The sequence below is a fragment of the Macaca thibetana genome, chromosome 1 (assembly GCF_024542745.1).
Source record: "Macaca thibetana thibetana isolate TM-01 chromosome 1, ASM2454274v1, whole genome shotgun sequence".
Lineage (NCBI taxonomy): Eukaryota > Metazoa > Chordata > Mammalia > Primates > Cercopithecidae > Macaca > Macaca thibetana.
In genome coordinates, this window is record NC_065578.1 from 204,941,567 (window position 1) to 204,965,338 (window position 23,772).

Sequence of the window (23,772 nt, forward strand, 5' to 3'; positions counted from 1 at the left end):
TTCTTCGGTCGGACGTCATGTTGCGCCTGCGCTGTCAGATAGTGATTTTCGCGGGCGCGGGAAAAATGGGTGAAGAAGAAGCAGGAAGAGCGCCATCTTTTATGGGATATTAGTACAGGGAAGAAGGTAAATCTAGGGAGGAGGTATAGAGTGGAAATGTATAGAGCTCAGGCATCAATCGTCAATTATTACTCGCTATGGCCGGGGCGTGCAGCTCGGGACAGCAGGGTGGGGGCAAGAAGGCATTTTGGGGAGGAAGTCTTTTTGGCTCTTTTGGAGTCAGCCCTGAGCTTCTCTGGGTGTTCAATTTTGTGGGCTGACATGCTGGTGAGTTTGCACGCAGCGCCCTGACTGCCTCGGACCCTCAGTTGTGTTCGAACAGTGTGTGCCTAGACAACCTCATATGAGAGGTGGATTGTCTCTTAGCAGCAGAGATGGGAGAGTTGTCTCCACTTAAATGTCGGGTGAAAATGGAAAGAAAAGTGTACTGCAGACCACACAGCACTCCAAGAGGAAAGTACAGAATGAGAGACCTGGCTTCTCTCACAAAATAAGTTAGTCTATGTGTGTATGTGGGTTTGTATGGAATGTATTCTAAGTTTTGCTTCACTTTTAACATTGTAAACATGTGTCTATTTCTTTTTTCTTTTCCTCTGCTTCTCCTCTCACCATCGTCCTTCCCCACTGACTCTTGGTATCTCTGTCCAAATTCTATTTCTTCTGATTCCCCTCAGCATGCAATGGACAGAAAGAATAATTTAGTAAAAGCAAACAAAAAACAGGCCAAAATAATTAATTGGTAAAAATAAATATTTTCAGTCATTTTATCATTCTTTGATAACTCTTATGGATTGTGGAGGCTGTTTTCGTCAAATAATTTATGCTTGTAATAACTTTTGTCTACATTTTGGAATTTTCTAGTAGCTTGTTGCTAACTTTGGTGAGATTCCCACAGAGTAGTTTTCTTCCTTTTGGCATTGTCTTGTTTTCAGATATTTCTTGATGTGCCTTTGGCAACATTTTCATGAATTTTTTTTTTTTTTTTTTTTTTTTTTTTTTGCTGTCTGTGGTCTTACCAGTTTGAGTTTTAATGTCGTCTTTGGAGCAAGGTAAAAAAAATAAATTGGTTGAAAATGCGTGTTTCCTACCACGAGTTGAAGCAGTGATAACTCATGTGGACCTTAGGTGGTTTTGTGTACACCTGGTGAATTTGTCTGCGTTCAATCTAGTTTTATCATCTAAAAATACAGTTTAGTTATGAACTTTACCTTTTAAACAATGAGATATTAATTTAAGGGAGGCATTTTATTACCTAATTCCTGCCTTCCTGCCCTCCTGTTGGAAGCTGCATACTTCCTCTGTGGAGCGTTTCCTGACACCCTCAGGGACAAATGGGCTCTCCCCTGTAACCACCACTCTGGCCTGCAACCGAGGACACTTTACTGCATTTATTTGTCAGTCCTCACCTTCTAAACTGTGTATCTTTAATTTAGAAATTCTTTCCTTGTTCCTCACACATAATTGATGTTCAATAAATATTTGTTGAATGAATGAAATGAACTTCTGTGAAGTTATATCCACCTTGTGTATATAATAATAATATTACATTATTATGGCATGTCCACTGTGTGCCAGAGCCTTTCGTGATGTATCTTCCCAGCAGTGCTAATAGGAAGACATCATTATTATCAGCTTCGTTTTATATGTAAGGAAAATGAGGCTCAGAGAAAGCAACTCAAAGTCATGTAACGAGCAAGTGGCAGAGCTGGTATTGGAACCCAGATCTCTCTGGCTTCAAAATTCTTTCACCTAATTTTATAATCAATTAATTTGCTAATTAATTAAGTTTCCAGATTTATTGAGGTATAATAGATGAATAAATTGCATATACCTATGGTGTACAACATGAGGTTTGGATACATGCATACATTGTGAAATGATCACCACAAGCAAGCTAATTAACATATTCACCTCTCACATAGTTGCTATTTTTTTATGTGTATTTGTAGGGGTGAGGACACTTAAGATCTACTCTTTTAGCAAGTTTTGAGTATGCAATACAGTATTGTTAACTAACTACAGTCACCATGTTGTACATTAGATGCCCAAAATGTATTTAACCTGCATAAGTAAAACTCTGCACCCTTTGACCAGTGTCTCTCTAATCACACCTCTCTCCTGCACCCCATGCTGGCCCCTGGCAATCACCATTTTCCTCTCTACTTCTATGAGTTCTACTGTTAGATTCTTCATATAAGTGAGATCATGCAGTATCTGTCTTTCTGTGCCTGGCTTATTTCACTTAACATTCTGTCCTTCAGGTTCATCCATGTTGTCATGAATGACAGGATTTCTTCTTCTAAAGGGCTGAATAATATTACACTGTATGTATATATAATATTTTCTTTATACATTTTATCCATTGATGGACACTTAGGTTGATTCCAAATCTTTGGCATTGTGCACAATGCTCCAATGAGTTGTTCTAATTATTATGCCTTTTTAATCCTTTGAGGTAAATGAGAGTGTATCAGAAATATGTTCCCTGCAAACAACTGTTTTGCCCTATTTGTGTTTTCTGAGCAGTGGATTAATGAAAAGAAGGCTGGTTGGATAAAAACTTGGGTCTTTGACCTGATTGTTATACTAACCAACTGCTAGGTGACTTTTGGTCAGTAACTTTACCTCTCTAAGCTCAGTTTTGTTGTTGTTTTTTTGTTTTTTTTCTGTAAAGTTTGGATAATGATATTGCATATCTCATGGTTTTTGTAAAGATAGTTAAAATTAGATGATGTATCATAAAATGATGCTTTTTAAAGTAGAAGTAAAATTAACTAAATATTTTCCCTTGGTATTCAGCAAAGTTTATTTTTTAAATGCTGGTCTGGCATAGCTGTGTGAAAGGAACAGTTTAGATCTATGTCTGGCCCAATACTATAAAGAGAAATGAATGTGCTGGAGCAGTGCTTGACAGGTGATCAAAAAATTAAAAAAAAAAATCTTTTTTAAAATTTGGACTGCAGTAAAGGTATATATAGGAGCTTTAATTTCTCAAGGACATTAGCAAAATCTAGTTTACCTTTTAGTATGAGAGATGACCATTTAAGAGATCAAGGAACCCAAGACCTTTGCAAAATGGAATAGACTCAAGCCCTGTTTATTTATTTATTTATTTTTGAGACAGAGTCTTGCTCTGTCACCAGGCTGGAGTGCAGTGGCACAATCTCGGCTCACTGCAACCTCCACCTCCCAGGTTCAAGTGATTCTCCTGCCTCAGCCTCCTGAGTAGCTAGGACTACAGGCATGCACCACTATGCCCAGCGAATTTTTGTATTTTTAGTAGAGACAGGGCTTCACCATGTTGGTCAGGATGGTCTTGAGCTCTTGAACATGTGATCCACCAGCCTTGGCCTCCCAAAGTGCTGGGATTACAGGCATGAGTCACTGTGCCTGGCCAAGTCCTGATTTTTGAGTCTCAATGTCAGGGAGATAGTGGACAGGGAAGGCCTGAACTGTGTCCAGTGACAGGAAGAGAAAATAAGGCCCCAGGTGTAAAACAACCTTAAGTAAAGAAAACATGAACATGGTATGGTAACCATGAATTTTATGGTCTGTGTGCTGGTGCTTTGACATCTGGGGCCTTGCTGACCTTGGGGAGACTGCTGTCCCAGGGTTTGCTGATTTCTAGAGAGTGTCAATCATTTTCCCATGAGCATGCTTTTCAAACGCAAATCAACCAAACCAGAGCTCATACTCCTAGCCACATTTTTTTTCTCATAGGTTCTCATACTCTGGGACGCTCTCCACCTGCCATAGTCACTTCAGACAACTAGGGTCAGCCGCTACAGCCCACAGCCCTCTGAAATTGTTCAAACCAGCCAATCCTAAGCCTGTGTGCCCTGCCTTACCTGTTCCTTCCTGCAGAAACCACAATAAAGTCTCTTGCCCACAGTCCCCTGCCCCCTCTGCCTCTGACCAGCCCTGGTACTTCCCCAGGTGGCCTCTCCTCCTGGGAACCTTGAGTAACAAATTTTCTTTTCAACAATACTCATCTTGTGATCTGTTGGCCTTACTCTACTTGGAATTTTTAACGAATACACTGTATTTTAAAACACACACTTGTGGCCCAGGTGACAAGGGCTTCGGCAATCATGGAAAGGGTTGGCTTGTGTACAGAATAGCACTCGGGAGGTGTTAATGATCTTTTGGAACCTGTCCCTGGGATCAGTGGTTATGTTTCTGTGGCTACATGTAGACACGTGAACTGAGAGAGCATAACTTGATGCCCTGTTGTGCTATTTCATAGTCCCCTGCAGGAACCTGGACCAGCAAGGCTGTGCTCAGAGCAGACAAGTGTAGGTCTCGTGGCTCGGGGCCAGTATTCGTCAGCAACACTATGTGGTGGTGATGAGAGGCCACCAATGGCCCCAAAGACACCACTTCTCCTTCCACTTTGGTCAACTTTGCTTGGACCAAACCTCCAGGGTGCTTGGGCAATTTGAGGGAAGAGGGGAGAAAGACTCAAGAGGAGTATTAGATTTCCTTCTAGTAAAGCATGTTTGCTTAAGCAGTTGACTAGCAAGAAGAAGAGTCATGATCATAGTAATATAGATCCCATTATTGTTAGTCAGTCACCAGGGCTGGAATATGGTTTTTGTTGTAGAGATTAGTAGGAGGGAGAAGCCTCAGCGAAACCTGAGAAGTGGAGAGGGGCATGGAGATGGGGCAGGCAGGGGGGCTTGTGCAGCATCACACCTCTCTACCCAGAGCCTCTCCTTCTGTACCTTCTCTCTGCTCAGAACACAGACTTTGCAGCCAGAAGCTGCTTCTTGTCTAGTGCAGCCTGGAGCTCTGCCCCTGAGACTTGCTGCCAGGTCTGTTCTGCTTGGGGGTCCTGGGGATCCCAGACTGATGAGCCTGGTCATGTGTCACAGTGTGCAGAGACACTTTAGAGTGCTACAGTTCCAGAGAGCCTGGCCTTTGCCCCGCTGGCCCAGCACTGCAATATCACTGTGCTGAATACTGAGTGTGAATGGTACTGAGATGCTTCTTTCGACTCAAACATTATAAACATGCAGCTTCTTTCTCTAAGTAATTGCAAGCCTTCTGCTGTAATTTGTAGTAGAGGTCCCCACAGATCATTCACCTTGCTCACAGCTCTCTTCCAATTACAAGAGAAGCCTGTTCCTTGTTTCCTTTTTGATTTTTATTTATTTTTAATTGACTAGGGGTGGATAATAGACGTTTTGAGAATAACGAATTCAGAGAGAATGTGAAAACTACTGGAACAGGTCTCTCACCCTTTTTTTTTTTTTTTGAGATGAAACCTCGCTCTGTTACCCAGGTTCGAGTGTAGTGGTGCAAAAATCTCGGCTCGCTGCAACCTCCGCATCCTGGGTTCAAGTGGTTCTCCTGCCTCAGCCTCCCAAGTAGCTGGGATTACAGGGGCCTGCCACCATGCCCGGCTAAGTTTTGTATTTTTAGTAGAGACGAGGTTTCCCCATGTTGGCCAGGCTAATTTTGAATTCTTGACCTCAAGTGATCCACCTGCCTCAGCCTCCCAAAGTGTTGGGATTACAGGTGTGAGCCATCGCACCTAGCCATCTCTCATCTTTTTATTGGTATGTTTAGACTCAGTATTCAGAGCAGGGTCATCTCATCAAAAATAAGTTGATAGAAATAGAGCAGGAATCATGACCCCAAACCTCCAGTGGCTCATTCAAGTAATTAAGGCAGTGATTAGTTAGATTCTGAGATGAAAGATAAAACATGAGAAAAACGCTTTATTACTCTCTGTATTAGTCAGGATTCTCCAGAGAGACAGAACAAATAGGAGATGGATATAGACATAGATTAGATATGGCTGTAGATATAGATAGATAGATAGATGAGAGACGATTTATCAGGGGAATTGGCTCAAATGATTATCGAGGCTGAGAAGTCCCAGGACAGACTGTCTGCAAGCTGGAGACCTAGGAATTCTGGTAGCACAGCTCAGTACAAGTCCAAAGGCATCAGAACCAGGAGGTGATGGTGTAACTCAGTCCAAGGCCAAAGGCCTGAGAACCCGAGGGTCATTGGTGTAACTCATGGAGTCCAAAGGTCGGGGAGCCTGAAATTGTCCAAGGACAGGAGAGAGACAGTATATCCCAACTCCAGTAGATAGATCAACCCGTTTGCCCTTTCTATTTTTGTTTTCTGCAGGTACCCAGAGACTAGACGGTATCTGCCCACACTGAGGGTGGATCTTCCCCACTTAGTCCTCTCAGACTCACATGCCAATCTCCTTTGGAAACACCCTCACAGACACACTCAGAAAAAAAATGCTTTACCAGATTTCCAGGTATTTCTTATTCCAGTCAAGTTAACATCAAAACTTAATCATCACACTCACTTATTTTTGTTTTCCTAATTGTTTCTTGCATATAAATAGCTCTAGGAGAGTCCATCAAAGCCATGAAATCTCTTCCCTCCCAGAACTGGGTGGCAGAGAAAGTGGTAGAGGTTGGTGTCATGATGCAGATGAAATGCAGACCCATGTAAATACAGTCCTGTAGTCTGCCACTGCTGCAGAGGCTCCACTTGATTGTGGGATGTAAGATGCAGGTGCAGAATGAAATGGGGAAACCCTGAGCCAGAGGGGGAGACGGTGATCCGGGCCCCCATATGCTCTGCGAGATATAGATCCTGAGCGCCACTGGCCCCCATTCCAAACTTAGGAGGCTTCCTGCTTTGGCTGCCATTCAGGGACAAATTCATGAAGACTTCCTCATAGCTCTTCATCCCAAGGCAAATCCATGGACACCCTCTCCTCTAGCTCCCCTCCCAATTGGTGGAGGCTGGGGGGAATGGATCTAAAGCAGGAGGGTCTCAAATCTGATAGTTATTCAGGTCTTACTGGAGCTTCCAGAGAGCTGGGCCTTGGGATCTTCATTTATAAAATGAGGGATTTGCACCAGGCAGTCCCTGCCAGCTCAGATTCTGCAAACATGATTCCCTTTACCTATTTATTTCTAAAGTAATGTGTGGGCCTGCACGATGGCTCACGCCTGTAATCCCAGCTCTTTGGGAGACCAAGCAGGAGGATCACTTGAGGTCAGGAGTTCAAGACCAGGCTGGCAAACATGGTGAAACTCTGTCTCTACTAAAAATACAAAATCTAATCAGGTGTGGTGGCATGTGCCTGTAGTCCCAGCAACTCAGGAGGCTGAAGCAGGAGAATCGCTTGAACCCAGGAGGCAGAGGTTGCAGTGGGCTGAGATCGTGCCATTGCACTCTAGCCTGGGTAATAGAGTGAGATTCCATCTCATAATAAAATAATGTGTGCTACTTAAAAAGCCTCAAATAATACAATGTATACAAAATCCCTTCGTGTGTTTTGAGCTGTGACAATGCAAATATGAAGAATGAGTAGGGCTCATTTGACTATGTCTGTGACTATGTCTATTTGACTATGTCTCCATTTGACTGGGACAGTTTCCATTTGCATGTATTGTCAGCCTGTCATTGCTAATAACACTCCTTTTATTCTCAAAATTTCCCAGTTGAATGATTATTTATATGGACCACACAAGCATGGATAGCCCTGGGTGTGGTGCTATGCCATGGCTGGCTGATGAGAGTAGTTTCCCATAACTATAGAAGACATGGGCAGAGCTTTAGTTAAAAAAGAAAAAGAGACTGAATAAGCAGATTGTTATGATATGTCAAACCCATCAAGGCCTAGAATCCTCTGTGATGTCCCCAAAACCCTATGTAAAAAAGGGAGGGACTCTGAGAAGAGTGAATGCCCAGTTATGACCCTAAGGTAAGGGGAGAAGGAGGAGCAGTTGGGGAGTCACTGGCCCTTCTAAGACTTGTAAAGATCAAACCAAGGTGACTCTCTATGGGATAAAAAAGTGGCAGTGAAATTCACATACACACACACACATACACACACAGACACACACACCGCACACACCATTTCTTGACCCTACCTCCTTCTCCAGTTGTTATTTTATTCCATGCTGTCCCTCATCACCCGGTTTTCTGAAAAATAACCCTGGCCTTATTGTTTCTCCTCGTTCACTTTTGTCAAGCTTCTGTGCCCACTCCTCACTCTCACCAAGATCATTAATGAAGCACTTCAGGTCCTTGTCATTTGACCTGCCTTCTTGCAGTGTTGGATGCTAACTGCTGTCTTTTTGAAGTCTTTCTTTTCCAACCTCTCTAGTGTTCCTTCTCAGATGTCTTTACTCAATCCTTAGAGTTTGGGTTCCCCGGTGTTCTGCCCTCATCCCATTCAACAATTCTTCCTGCAGCTCTTGTCCACACCAATTCGACTATTACCTACAAACTAGTGAGTTGAAATCGCTATCTCCAGACATTTCTCATGAGTTCCATGCTTATATAGCTGACTACCTTGAGACACATTCCTATGGTTTTCCCCATGCACCCCAAACTTCACACGCTTAAACCTGAGATCATCAACTGCCTTCACCATTTCCCAAACCTATCTTGAATCTTGCATCCCTAATCTTGTGGAATCTCACTGCCATCTACCCCGTGTCCAAGGCAGGTCTATATAAACTATCAACTTTATTTTCCTTTTACTCCTTACATCCAAACAGTCAATAGATGCAATCAATTTTATGCTTTTGACCTATATCATGCTTCTGTCCCCTTCTCCATCCCCATTTCCCTTCCTTAGGCTTCTATTACTTCCCACCTAAAACACCACATGGGCAACTTCATTGATCTCCCTGCCTCTAGCTGTGTTCCCTTTTAGTCCAACCCTGTGTACTCTGACATCAGAGCAACCTTTTGAAATCTCAAATCTGATCACTGTTGCCACTTTATTGGAGTTCCTTCCTATGTAGCTCTGTTTTCCTTGGGGTCCTGGAATGATATTGGAGAAGGCATGGATCAGACCAATAGCTATAGGGGAAATGGCACATAAAAGCCAAGGTCTTATCATAGGCTCGGGACATTCTTTATACATTTTTTTTTTTTTCCTTCACACTGTTTGGATTCACCTCACTAAGCTGAGCAAACACTAAGATTCTTTTACAATTGGAAAACGATCCTAAGAAGGAGACCCTAGGGTTCCAGTTAAAATGACTGTATGGTGGCTCAAGAAGCTAGTTTGAAAGATATGTGACCTCATTCGTTTTCCTAAACTGATGAAGGGAGCCTACCAGTTACATGTGAATAAGGAACTGTAGCAATGAATAAGGAACTGTAGCAATGAATAAGGAACTGTAGCATGTCCAACTGTGGCACATGCTGGTTGGACTCCAGTCTTCTGGGGTTGGGAGATGCTCCTCCCATACTGCATTCTAGTGTTTCCCTCTAAACTTCTGGATTCCATCACATCTCTGCTAAATATGCTTTGAAACTTCCTTCAGGATTAAAACAAAATTCTTGAGACTAGCACATGACATTGTACTTGGTGTGGCCTCTGCCTTCCTCGCTAGTCTGCCAACTGTATCTCTTACTCCAATTACGACAAATCATTTTCAAAAGTGCCACACTTTGATCTTGCTCCATGTTTTCTCTGCTGGGAACCTCCTTATTCTCTCAGCTTCTGTGCCTCTTGTTCCTCTTTGCTGTTTGGATGAGATTTTTTTTATCCCCATCAACATTTGATCTCCAATATGGTGACCTTGGGAAGTGGAGCCTAGTGGGTGATGTTTAGGTCATGGAGGGTGGGGAATGAATCCCTCATGAATGGGAGACTGAGGTGGGAAGATCACTTGAGCCCAGGAGTTCAGGACCAGCTTGGGCAACATAAGGAAAGTCCCATCTCTAAAAATAAAATTAAAACAATTAGCTGGGCATGGTGGCACATGCCTGTAGTCTTAACTACTCAGGAGGCTGAGGCAGGAAGATCTCTTGAGCCCAGAAACTCTAGGCTGCATGGAGCTATGATTATGCCACTGCACTCCAGCCAGGGTGACTGAGTGAGATCCCATCTCTTAAAAAAAAAAAAAAAATGCCATGGAGGCTATGCAAGACAATGTCAAGGTCAAGAAACCATATTTTGTCACCTAAAATTCATTATCTCCTTCAACAGAAATATTTACATTGTATCCCAGTGTATGGCTAGATTCCCTTTCTCAGTGTCCTTTGCAATTAGGTGTGTCAGTGACTGGTTTTCAATAGGTTGTGCACAGAAGATACTTAACTTTTCTGCACCAAGGATTTTAAGCAGTGGGTATGATTCATCCTTAATTACTCTTCCTTTTTTTCCCAGCTAGGTGCAGAGAATGCCAAGACCCTAGGGGATAGTGGAATGACAAGACTGTAGGAGCTATCTGCCAACCAGAACACATATCTTGAACTGTTGTGGGAGCAAGAAACAAGCATCTGTTGTATTCACAGCATGGTACGTTATGTAGCCTATTAGTTCTAGCATCTTGGTCTACTCTAGATAATGTAGAAAGCTATTTAAAGTGTTGTTGATGATAAAATGGTGGTAAAATGGTAGTAAGAATTGGTTGGCAGGGATGAGACTGATAGAGGATATGGTGACAGTTTGAGTGAGATGGCTGAATCCATGAGACTGATTAAGTGACTCCATGCAGACGGTGAAGGAGAAGGAAAAGGTGATGATGGCTCTAAGGTTTTGCATGGGTCATTGGTGATATCATTCACTAAGGAAGGAAGTCTATCAAGGAGGGCGGGAGACAAGGAACAGAAGCAGTCAGGGAGTGGGAAAAGGGAAGTCATGATGTGGTTGAGGTTGAGGCGTCAGTGGAAAATCTATATGGAAAACTCTGGTTTGCAGGTGAACATTTATGTGTGGAGGTCAGGACAATGGGGTCTGAGCTGAAACCCACGTGTTGATGAGGTAACGACACATAGATGATAACGGTAACAACTGGAGCATCCAGGAAGACGTAGTGGGCCAGAAGCAGACCAATGGCTGACTATGAAGGAAAATCAACATTCTAAGAGGGGAGAGCCTTAAAATACCTAGACATTAGCCTGTAAAGGCTCATGTGACAAAAGACCCAAAAAATTCACATAAATTTGAGACATACAAATCTTAAATAGAGACATTTATCATGTTTGTAAATTGGGGTATCAAGATTGCAAAGAGATCGATTCTCCTAAATTGATGTATAAAATCAATGCAAACGCAATACAAATTATAACAAGACTTTTTCATGGAATTTGGTGAAGTCATTCTAAAATCCATGTAAAACAGTAAGTATGTAAGAGAGGCTAAGACAATTTTCAAAACAAACAAAAAAAAATCCAGAGTGTGTTTGTGTGAGAATTGTGTGTGGGGAAGGGATGGGGGGACCATAGCCCACTAGGTGTGAAGGTGTTACAAAGCCAGAGTGACTAGGAGGGTGGCATAGTGGGGGATTACACAAATGAGCATAGGGCCCAGACATACATGAATACATCCAAGGGAATGTAGCATTAGGAAAATGTTTTATTTGTGTAAACAATTTACATGCAATCACTGCTTTGAACCATTCACACAAAACCAAATTGCAGATGGTATAAAGACCTATACATAAAATAAATAATAAATAAAGGCCTTGAAAGCACTGTAGGAAAAAAATCAGAAGATATATACTGGTAACCTTAGTTGGAGGAAGTTCTTTATTAGACAAGGCACAAATGCAAAAATCAGAAAGGAAAGCCATATTGTTTGAAGTACAATAAAAAAATCTTAACGGCAAAATATGTAATAGTTAAAACTCATGGACAGGGAGAAACATTTGTAATATCCATAATAAAGAACACATGTCTAGATGAAGGCTGTCTTAAAAATGCCTAAAAATAACGAGGGCAATGCAAATAGCAAAAAAGATAAATAAGCAAAGGACAGAACAGATAATTCACAGAAGCGAGATCACAAATGGCTTAAAAGCAAATGAAAATGAACTCAACAATTGGCACACAGAGAAATGCAAATGAAAACAACGGGATGCTATTTTACAGTCATCAGAATGGCAAATATTAACAAATTTTATGCTATTTCACATTGGCAAGTAGGTGTTATAAATAAGCATGCTCACAAATTGTAGTGTAAATTTGTATGTCTATCTGAAAACCATTTTGGAATATCTATTAAAATGTAAATACCCACCCTAGAGAAACACAAATGTGCACAAAAAGCATACACATACAGAGAGCTCAATGCAGCTTTATTTATGATCATGAAATATTAGAAATATCTTACATGGTCATCATATGAGAATTTTAAAACTGACAGTGGAACATAGATGCCATGTAGCAGGTAAGAACAGGAAAAAAAAAAGACCTTAGTTTATATTAACTGGCATTAAACAATCTTTAAATAAAAAATTATTACCTAGAAAAAAATGTACAGTATAATTCCACTTAGAAAAAACAGGACCCAAAGCACTATATATTCCTATAGAAATATGCATTTCATCTGTGGCAGGACCAGCCGCAGACAAAACTCCTCAGACACCGAGTTAAAGAAGGAAGGGGTTTATTCGGCCGGGGGCATTGGCAAGACTCCTGTCTCAAGAGCCGAGCTCCCCAAGTGAGCAATTCCTGTCCCTTTTAAGGGCTCGAAACTCTAAGGAGGTGCATGTGAGAGGGTCGTGATTGATTGAGCAAGCAGGGGGTACGTGACTGGGGGCTGCATGCACCGGTAATTAGATCAGAACAAAACAGGACAGGGATTTTCACAGTGCATTTCTATGCAATGTCTGTAATCTATAGATGACATAACTGATTAGGTCAGGGGTCGATCTTCAACTACCAGGCCCAGGGACTCAAAGTGATCCTCAGTTCTGGCAGCTGTGTGCTCACTGGAGACTTTAGCAGGAATTATTTCCATGGAATATAAAGAATGTAAACCATAAATAAAGTCCTAAGTCTCCCCAATCAGATAAACAAATTCCCTCTGGGCCAAGGGTATCCCAGTGGTGCCGGGCTGTCTGCTTGTGGATTTCATTTCTGCCTTTTAGATTTTACTTTTTCTTTCTTTGGAGGCAGAAATTGGGCATAAGACAATATGAGGGGTGGTCTCCTCCCTTACATCTCTGTATGTGAAGGCAGGAGAAATGTCTGGAAGGAAACAAATAAAGCATTACCGATTACCGACTTAAAAGGAAGAGGCTGAGGCATGTCATGTTATTTAGAGAGTTTACTTGAGCCTAAGAGAGGACAGCTGCCTAGAAGGCTTAGCCCCAATTAACCTTGGATATGAGCTCCTTTCTGCCTTTGTTACAAGCAGGCTTTTAAATGGCAAAAAAGGGAAACACAGAGTGGGCTAATACAAAGTTGTTTGTCAGGAATTTTCATTGGTTTTCAGAAATAACAATGATTAGTGATACACTGCTGGGTTATGGTATGGGTTATACTGTCCAGTGCAGCATTATTAGGTTAATTTATAGTAATTTGTGGCAACAGCAAGCAGTTTCAACAGAAGAATACATAGCTCCAAGGGCAGAGTGGGAAATAGTTGCTGTCTCATTTTAATGTCTCTCTGGGCCTGATATTTTGTTTTAATTGTATAAATTTAAGGAGTACAAGTGCAGTTTTGCTACATGAATATATTGTACAGTGGTGAAGTCTAGACTTTTAGTGTAGCCATCACCTGAATCATGTCCATGATACTAATTGAGTAATTTCTCACCCCTCACCCACTCTCCCACTCTTCTGAGACTCCAGGGCCTATTACTCCACACTCTACATCCGTGTGTGCACATTATTTATTAATAGCTACCACATATAAGTGAGAACATGCGTTATTTGGCTTTCTGTTTGTAAGTTGTTTCACTTAAAAATAAATGGCCTCGGCCGGGCCCAGTGGCTCACTCCTGTAATCTCAGCGCTTTGGGAGGCCGAGGTGGGCAGATCACCTGAGGTCAGGAGTTCGAGACCAGCCTGGCCAACATGGTGAAACCCCATCTCTACAAAAATACAAAATTAGCCGGGCATGATGGCAGGTGCCTGTAATCTCAGCTACTGGGGAGGCTGAGGTAGAGAATCACTTGAACCTGGGAAGTGGAGGTTGCAGTGAGCAGAGATTGTACCACTGCACTCCAACCTGGGCAACAGAGCGAGACTCCATCTCAAAAAAACAAATAAATAAAATAATAAATAAATAAATAAATGGCTTCCAGTTCCATCCATGTTGTTGCCAAAAAAAAAAAAAAAAAGTCATACGACTTTATTGCTGAATAGTATTCCATTGTGTATATATACCACATTTTCTTTATCCAACCATTTGTTGAGGACACAGTTTGATTCTGTATCATTGCTGGGCCTGATCATTTAAAAGGACTCACATTCCTCAAATGAAAATTACTTTTTCAGCTGATACCAGTGGTTGTCTCTGGGGAGGGACCTGGGCAATTGAAATGGCTTGTTAAGGAGAACTTTACCCTTATCTGCAATGTTTAACTTGTACACTTATAGAAATGTATTAATTATATAATTTAAAATTCATCACTTAACATGTGGGTAGAGAAAAGGCAGCATGTGAAGGAGACAGAGCAGAAGCAGATGGGGACGATGGGAGGATGAGTGCTGTAGTAGAGCTTCAAGAAAGAGAAGGGAACCAGCAAGTGCTGCTGGCAGGGAGGGCCAGGTGAGGGGACTCAAAGTGATTCTCAGTTCTGGCAGCTGTGTGCTTACTGGAGACTTTAGTAGGAATTATTTCCATGGAATATAAAGAATGCAAACCATAAATAAAGTCCTAAGTTCCCCCAATCAAATAAACAAACTCCCTCTGGGCCAAGGGTATCCCAGAGAAACCTGGGACAATTCAGAAGAACTGAATTCCCATGGGTCATGACAGGAAGTGAGGTTAGGCATGCCTCGTTATACCCCTCCTTTTTGGAGTTTAGGCACAATAGACCAGCATTAACATTAAAACAGTGATCGGCTGGGCATGGTGGCTCACGCCTGTAACCCCAGCACTTTGGGAGGCTGAGGCTGGCAGATCACGAGGTCAGGAGATCGAGACCATCTTGGCTAACATGGTGAAACCTCATCTCTACTAAAAATACAAAAAAATAGCCAGGTGTGGTGGCAGGCGCCTGTAGTCCCAGCTACTCGGGAGGCTGAGGCAGGAGGATGCTGTGGAGGCAGGAGGATAGTGTGAACCCAGGAGGCGGAGCTTGCAGTGAGCCAAGATCATGCCACTGCACTCCAGCCTGGGCAACAGAGTGAGACTCCATCTCAAAAAATAAAGAAACAAAACAGAAAACAAACAAAAACAGTGATCATAGGACAGGCAAAATGACTCTTTGTGGCAATAAGATCCATCATATTCAACCTGACTCTGCTGTAGCATCACTTGACAGACAGCAGACCCTGAAAAAAAATCAAAGTAGTTTACCCTAACAGATATTTCTTTGACATATTTTTAAATGGCCCTGCAAAGTCGTCTTTGGCGGGGAACATTTTGCATCTGTAGGGAATCTCCATTAATGCAGCCAGGCCTTTCCCTGACCTAGGAGAGATTAACTGAAAGTCTAATGCCTTTCAGGGTCTGAAAAGAGACAGTTACCATCTATTCTCTCTGAAGCTTGCCACCTATGAGGCTTCATCTACATAACAAAAACCTTGGCCTCCATGATCCCTCTTATCTTAATTCAAGCATTTCTTTCTACTGACTTCAAGTCTTTAGATGAAGCCTAACTTTCAACCAATTGCCAATCAGAAAAATCTCTGAATCCACCTGTGGCCTATAAGCCCCCACTTCAAGATATTCCACCTCTTTAGGCTAAACCACTGTACACCTTTCATGTATTGATTTGTAGTTTTACCCACAATTTGTGTCTCCCTAAAATGGGTACAACCAAACTGTATCCTGACCGTGAGAAGCGTTTGAACCAGAGCAACTCTATCTTGAATAGGGGTTGGGTAAAATGAGGCTGAGACCTACTGGGCTGCATTCCCAGTCAGTGAAGGCATTCTAAGTCACAGTGAGAGACAGGACTAGCTGAAATTTCCTAGGCCGACTAAGAATCCCTAAGCCTAGCTGGGAAGGTGACCGCATCCACCTTTAAACACCGGGCTTGCAACTTAGCCCACACCCGACCAATCAGAGAGTTCACTAAAATGCTAATTAGGCAAAATAGGAGGTAAAGAAATAGGCAATCATCTATTGCCTGAGAGCACAGTGGGAGGGACAAGGATCAGGACATAAACCCAGGCATTTGAGCCGGCTACAGCAACCCCCTTTGGGTCCCCTCCCCTTATATGGGAGCTCTGTCTTCACTCTATTTCACTCTATTAAATCTTGCAACTGCACTCTTCTGGTCAGTGTTTTGTTACGGCTCGAGCTGAGCTTTCACTCGCTGTTCACCACTGCTGTTTGCCGCTGTCACAGACCCACCGCTGACTTCCATCCCTCTGGATCCAGCAGGGTGTCCACTGTTCTCCTGATCTAGTGAGGCGCCCATTGCCACTCCCGATCAGGCTAAAGGCTTGCCATTGTTCCTGCATGGCTAAGTACCTGGGTTTGTCCTAATCGAGCTGAACACTAGTCACTGGGTTCCACAGTTTTCTTCTGTGACCCATGGCTTCTCATAGAGTTATAACACTCACCTCATGGCCCAAGATTCCATTCCTTGGAATCTGTGAGGCCAAGAACCCCAGGTCAGAGAACACAAGGCTTGCCACCATGTTGGAAGTGGCCCACTGCCATTTTGGAAGTGGCCTGCCACCATCTTGGGAGCTCTGGGAGCAAAGAGCCCCTGGTAACAACAGGATGAGATACGAGGTTGGCATAAAATACAGGTCATAAAGACCTTGCTGATAAAACGGGTTGCAGTAAGTAAGTGGCTAAAACCCACCAAAACCAAGATAGTGAAGAGTGTGACCTCTGGTTACCCTCACTGCTACACTCCCACCAACTTCGTGACAGTTTACAAATACCATGACAATGTCAGGAAGTTACCCTACATGGTCTAAAAAGGGGAGGCATGAATAATCCACCCCTTGTTTAGCATATCATCAAGAAATAACCATCAAAATGGGCAACCAGTAGCCCTTGGGACTGCTCTGTCTATGAAGTAGCTGTCAGGCCTCTGAGCCCAAGCCTGCACTTATACATCCAGATAGCCCGAGGCAACTGAAGAACCATAAAATAAGTGAAAATGGCCACTTCTTGCCTTAACCGATGACATTACCTTGTGAAATTCCTTTTCCTGGACAACGAGTCTCAGAAACTCCCCCACCGGGCACCTTGTGACCCCTGCCCCCGCCCGCCAGAGGACAACCCCCTTTGACTGTAATTTTCCACTACCTACCCAAATCCTATAAAACTGCCCCACCCCATCTCCCTTTGTTGACTCCCTTTTTGGACTCAGCCTACCTGCACCCAGTTGATTAAGAAACTTTATTGCCCAGACAAAGCCTGTTTGGTGGTCTCTTCACATGGATGCACATGGCAGCAGCCATTCTTTTATTCCTTTACTTTTCTAAAAAACTTGCTTTCACTTTATGAGACTTGCCCTGAATTCTTTCTTGCATGAGATCCAATAACTCTCTCTTGGGGTCTGGATCCAGACTGCTTTCCTGTAATTTCACCACCTCAGACACACTTCCTCAGAACCTGTTGAGACTGTTCCCTGGGCCGTGGTCTGTCATATTGCTCAGAATAAATCTCTTTATAGTATTTTACAGAGTTTGGTTTTCCTGTTAATATAACATAAGTCACATTGGAGGGAGTTGAAGAGAGGAAATTGAAGTAAGGAAGTACAGATAGCAAATATAGACTACATTTCTCAAACTTTCACTCAGCAGGGAGCAGTTGGAGAAGAGGCTCTGTTTTGCAAAGATTCTGAAAGTTGAATGCCCTGAGGAGAAGGAGCCAGTGGAAAAGTGTGTCATGTTAGTCCATGTGAAGAGACCACCAAACGGGATTTGTGTGAGCAATAAAGCTTTTTAATCACCTGGGTGCAGGCGGGCTGAGTCCGAAAAGAGAATCAGCAAAGGGAGACAGAGGTGGGGCCATTTTATAGGATTTGGGTAGATAGTGGAAAATTACAGTCAACGGGGTTTCTTCTCTTACAGGTAGGGGTGGGGGTCACAAGGTGCTCCGTTGGGGAGGTTCTGAGCCAGGAGAAGGAATTTCGCAAGGTTAATCCCTCAGTTAAGGTGGGGCAGGAACAAATCACAATGGTGGAATGTCATCAGTTAAGGCAGGAACCGGCCATTTTCACTTCTTTTGTGGTTCTTCACTTGCTTCAGGCCATCTGGATGTATACGTGCAGGTCACAGGGATATGATGGCTTAGCTTGGGCTCAGAGGCCTGATAAAGTGGGTATGGGAAAGAGGGGGTTAACTGGCAAAATAGGGTCGTGCATGAACCCTATGGGCCTGGGGAGACTGACAAGAAGGGGCAGCCTCCTCTGACAAGAGAGCAAAGAAAGGAAGGACAGGGTCAGTGGCATTAGGTTTGTAAGGTTATGGAGTGGAAAGTTTGTGAAGTAAAGCCAGGCAAGATTTTCCACCAAAAAACTGTACAACGGAGGAGATAGAATTTCAATATTTACATGAAGATTCACTGTTAAGACATTACAGGTATATAAAAGTATATTATCATGGGTGAGTGATGACTATTGGACTGCTGGCGCAGAGGTAAAAGAATTTACCAAGACAGTTGTAAGTAAAGAAAGGCAGATTTATTAGAGAAAGCATGAAAATATATTGCGAGAAGGCAACGGGCAGACCAGCAGAAGAGGAGCTGACTGCAAGGACACAAAGGCTTGCAGGGAATTTTATAGAATGGTTCTTAGGGTGCAGAGTGCTATGTACAGTACTGGTAACACCTGAGGTAGTGCTTCTTTCACGGGGGCACTAGCTGCAGGGGCTCTGTTCCTGCAGACCCCTGTTGGCGATGGATGAATAAAGTACACTGACACACAGGTATTCTGCTTTGCCAGGCCAGCTGAGGGTGCCAGCAGCTTACAGGCTCCAAGCTGAGTTCTGTAAACAGTTGCGACTTGCCCCATCAGAAAGTGAGACTCGCATTTACTCACTAAGACTAATTAACCAAAGTTGTGAGTAAACACCACTAGAGGGTAAAGATTAAAGGTCAGGTTCCCAGGCCTAAAGCAAACGCCATTTTCAGGTAATAAACTTCTGCCAACCCCGGAGTAGGAGGCAGTAAAGTACCTGCAGTAGGACAAAGGTTAGCCTTAAGCCCATATAAGTAAACAGGTTAGTAAGATAAACTTCCCACATTCCTTTGTACTTGCACCCTAATCTTTCTGGCTCTTGTAAAGAGACCCTGGCTGCCTTCAGCCCAGCAATCTGAAGCTACGCAAACTCTCAGGCCTTCCAAGATAGTTTTGGGTCTATTTGTATAACTATCTCTAATATTTTTCCCACCAGCCTAATTGAACACCAACAAACACCAAGGTTGCAGTGAGCTAACTTGCAATGGTGATATCTGGGTGCAGGAAGATAGTGAGTTATTTGCACAGGTGGGCTATGCATCCTGAACCATGAAGAAAAGGAGGCTTATAGCTTATGTGCCTTTCTTTCTGCTTTCCCTTAGTCATACCAAACTAACTCTTTTTCCCTAGTTAGGATTCCACATATATGTGAGGAGCTTCAACTGCTTCACTTGTAAATTAGAGGTGATTCAAGTTCATCAAGTAATTACTGACTACCCTCTATTTTTTAAGCAGAATGCTAAACACTAAAAAGGTGAAGATGCATAAGATGTTGCTGAAATATTTTCTGGTTACAAAAGCAATTCATGATCATTGAAGATCATTTAAAATATGGAAAGTTACAATGTAAAAAACAGAAATCATCCGAAATCTCAGTTCTCAAAAAAAGAAACTGGATATTTTTCTTTCTGTGTTTTTTATGCACATGCATTTTTTCTAATAAGATAAGATGACATTATACTTAGAAATTTCTATCCCATTTTCCCCTCCTTGTTATTAACTATTTTTGGAAATGTCATTTTAATTTCTGGATAATTGTGCATCATGCAGATGCATCATAATTTATTGAGTAAGCATGATCTTAATGAAATACATAATATCTACTTAAATTCAACATGAGGAGCTTATGCTCTAATACTCCATAGAAAGTAAGAATTAGAAAATTGAAGTAGAGAATCAGCTGGTCGGCCAGTAAATATTGGCCCTACACTTTATGCTAATATTTATTCACATTTTTCCTATTATTTTTTGACCAAAACAATACACAAATTCTGTAAAATATTTAAAGAAGGTTTATTCTGAGCCAATATGAGTGACCATGGTCTGGGGGAACAGCCCCAAGAGGTCCTGAGAAAGTGTGCCCAAGGCAGCTGGATTACAGCTTGGTTTCATGCATTTTAGGGAGACAGAACTTGTAGGTAAAAATAATAAATCAATACATGGAAGGTATACATTGGTTTGGCCTGAAAAGGAAGGACATCTTTAAGTGGGGGATACTTCCAGGTCATAGGTGAATTCAAAGATTTTCTGATTGGCAACTGGTTGAAAGAGGCTTCATCTAAAGACTTGAAGTCGGTAAAAATAAATGCTTGAATTAAGATAAGGGAGGTTGTGGAGGCCAAGGTTCTTGTGATGTAGATGAAGCCTCATAGGTGGCAAGCTTCAGAGAGAATAGATGGTAACTATCTCTTTTCAGACCCTGAAAGGTATCAGACTTTCAGTTAACCTCTCCTAGGTCAGGGAAAGTCCTGGCTGCATTAATGGAGATTCCCTACAGATGCAAAGATGACTTTGCAAGGCCATTTAAAAATATGTCAAAGAAATATCTGTTAGGGTAAACTACTTTGATTTTTTTCAGGGTCTGCTGTCTGTCAAGTGATGCTACAGCAGAGTCAGGTAGGATATCTGTATCTTGTTGCTGTAAAGAGTCTGTTTTGCCAGTCTTATGATCTCTGTTTTAATGTTGGTCACATGTGCCTAAACTCCAAGAAGGCAAGAGTATAACAAGGCATGTCTAACCTCTCCTTCCTATCATGACCAGAAATTCAGTTTTCCATGTTTCTCTGGGATCCCCTTAGCTAAGAGGGGATCCATGCAGTTGGTTGGAGGGCTTAGAATGTTATTTTTGGTTTACATATCTTTTCTCTAAAGTAAAAGATAAATTCTTTAAATTTATTGGCTGGTCATAATCTTTCTGTTTTCCTGTTGACTGATGTAGACAAAGAATTTGGGAAGTAAAAATGCAAAGTGTATACCTCCACCAGTCCTTGTCTGCACAGTACCCGTCCATATTAAGCAGGGCTGGTTATAGAATTTGTAGGGTCCAGGGCAAAGAAAAAAAATGAAAGAAAGAAAGTACCAGTAAAGGTACTAAAATGCACATTTCTTTTCTTTCTTCCACAGTTTCTCTCTCTCAAGTTGTTCTGGTATTTTAAAATTTGTCATTTAATGATGTTCTAAGTAATAAAAATTATGTTATTAGCATTAATTTTTCCATTCATATTTATGTTATTGAATGCTAGTTTTAAATGCAAATGTAACAGCATTTAACTGATATGCCAAATCACCAAGATTACACAATTCTTATTTCTTAGCTCATATATGCATATGTATTGAGGGAAATAAAAATACTTCACCCCCAAAAATACTTTTTTGACATATTTTGAGGTGACTATTCACAGAGACTGCAAAAAAGAAATAAAATCATCTTTGCAAAAATTGTGATAGTGAAAAAATTATGGCAGTGAAAAAATTAGGACAGTGAAAGAGATCTGACCTAACCAACTCCATCTTGTTCTAACCTCCAAGCTGCCCTTGTTCATTCCCAGGCATAGGCAGCACTACATTTTGGAGAAACTTATAGTTTAACTTTGAAACAAAGAGGACAGCCCTTGCCTGCAACAAATCTCCTTTCCTGGGGACTGGACTGCCTTTGTAGGGCTAACAAATTAGCCACAAGATTTGAAACTTCCCCAATTACTTCTGCAGATAACGTCACTAGTATAGAACCAAAGATTGGCCTTTTGAGATGTCTTTTCAGGTTTTAGCATTTCTGACTACTGATGGGTCCACCCAGACCCATTAACCTGTCCTGTGGTCCCACCGAGAAGTGGACTCGGTGCACACAAGGACGATTTCCCATACCGCTGTGATTACGCTCCATCCAATCAGCAGCACCCATTTCCCTAGGCACCACCTCCCCGCAAACTATGCCTGAAAAACCCTAGCCTTCAAATTTTCAGAGACTGATTCGAGTAATAAAACTCCAGTCTCCCAATTCAGCCTGTTCTGCATGAACTAAACTCTTTCTCTATAGCAATTCCTCTGTCTTGATAAATCAGTTCTATCTGGGCAGTGAGCAAAATGAACCCGTCAGGTGGTTACAGAAGTAACCTTGAAAAACTGTTTTCTGTGGGGGAGATTAGCTCTTTAGAGACTCTGCATTGATGCCAACAGGCTAGCAAAGATTATCTGGGAGTCTGACACTTTAAAAGATCTGAAAGAAACATTTGTCATCTCTTCTCTCTGAGAGCTGCCTGTTATCCACATAACAAGAGCACCTTTGCCAGCCACATCTCAACCTCTCTCCCTCTCACAACCTGTTTCACCACCATAACCTGATTTACTAAGCTCCAAGCCCCTATTTTTTCCTGTAACCTCGAGATGGCATGAAAGCATCAACTATCTGCCCATTTCCTTGAGTTCTATCATTTTGTAGGGCTCTTCTGCATGTTAATTACCTTTCCTCCTATTAATCTGCCTTTTTTTGTTGAATTTTCGGCCAATTTTCATAGGGTGTTTGCCCTTTGCAAACAGTATTTTGTTCTTAGCAGATCAGTGAAAACTGCACAAAACTTACTCAACTGTTTCTGTGTCACTTCTGAATAAGTACAATTGCTATCAGCACTCTTCACTTTTGGCTTACTGATGAGCAAGGAAGGACAGAAAGAAAAAGAGACTATAGTTGCCCTATCTTTCTTTTTCCTTCTACGTCATTTTCAACATAAGTGGTTGGCTAATAGAGGGAAGTTATTGCACAAGTAAGAAAGATTATAAAAGGATTTCTTGGTCATTTGGGTTTCTTAGAACTCCATTGTCTTCTTTCTATATTCAAAGCAAGCTCTGATTTGAACAGAAAGTGTGGCTTCTCATGGCTGTCATAGTCTTTACTTACTCAGGCATGGACATAACATATTTACTGCTTTGAGTCTGCCTGATTCCCACGAATTCTGGCTCCACTAGAATTCTGTACTCATGGGACCTTGAGAATGCTGTATGTGAATGGGGTGGCAAGAAATGGGAGTGGACATGAATATCTTCTGCTCATACACATGCTGCATTAACCCATCCACTTCACTTCCAGACACCAGTTGAAAGACAAAATTGTTAGGAGTTTCTAGATGAGGGCTAACAGTAGAGCAGTAAGCCAAGCCGGGGGCTTGTATTAGTCCATTCTTATGCTGCTAATAAAGACATACCCAAGACTAGGTAATTTATAAAGGAAAGAGGTTTAATTGGCTCACGGTTCAGCATGGCTGGGGAGACCTCAGGAAATTTACAATCATGGCAGAAGGGGAAGCAAATATGTCCTTCTTGAAGATGGCAGGAAAGAGAGGCATGAGAGCCGAGTGAAGGGGGAAGCCTCTTAGGAAACCTTCAGCTCAGGCTGGGCATGGTGGCTCAAGCCTGTAATGCCAGCACTTTGGGAGGCCGAGATGGGCAGATCATGAGGTCAGGAGTTCGAGACCATCCTGGCTGACACGGTGAAACACCGTATCTACTAAAAAAATACAAAAAACTAGCCGGGCGAGGTGGCGGGCGCCTGTAGTCCCAGCTACTCGGGAGGCTGAGGCAGGAGAATGGCGTGAACCCGGGAGGC

The 23,772-nt window shown here is 42.3% G+C and overlaps 1 long non-coding RNA gene across 2 annotated transcripts in view; it reads left to right on the forward strand.

The window, feature by feature from the left end:
• The window catches only part of LOC126942649 (uncharacterized), a 30,398-nt gene continuing 6,626 nt past the window's right edge, over positions 1 to 23,772 (forward strand). The window contains exons 1-3 of one of the 2 annotated variants that reach the window (XR_007721597.1): positions 1 to 126; positions 10,235 to 10,366; positions 20,752 to 20,789. This is a non-coding gene — a long non-coding RNA (uncharacterized LOC126942649). The remainder of the gene's footprint in view (positions 127 to 10,234; positions 10,367 to 20,751; positions 20,790 to 23,772) is intronic. The other variant, XR_007721596.1, reaches the window with a different exon arrangement.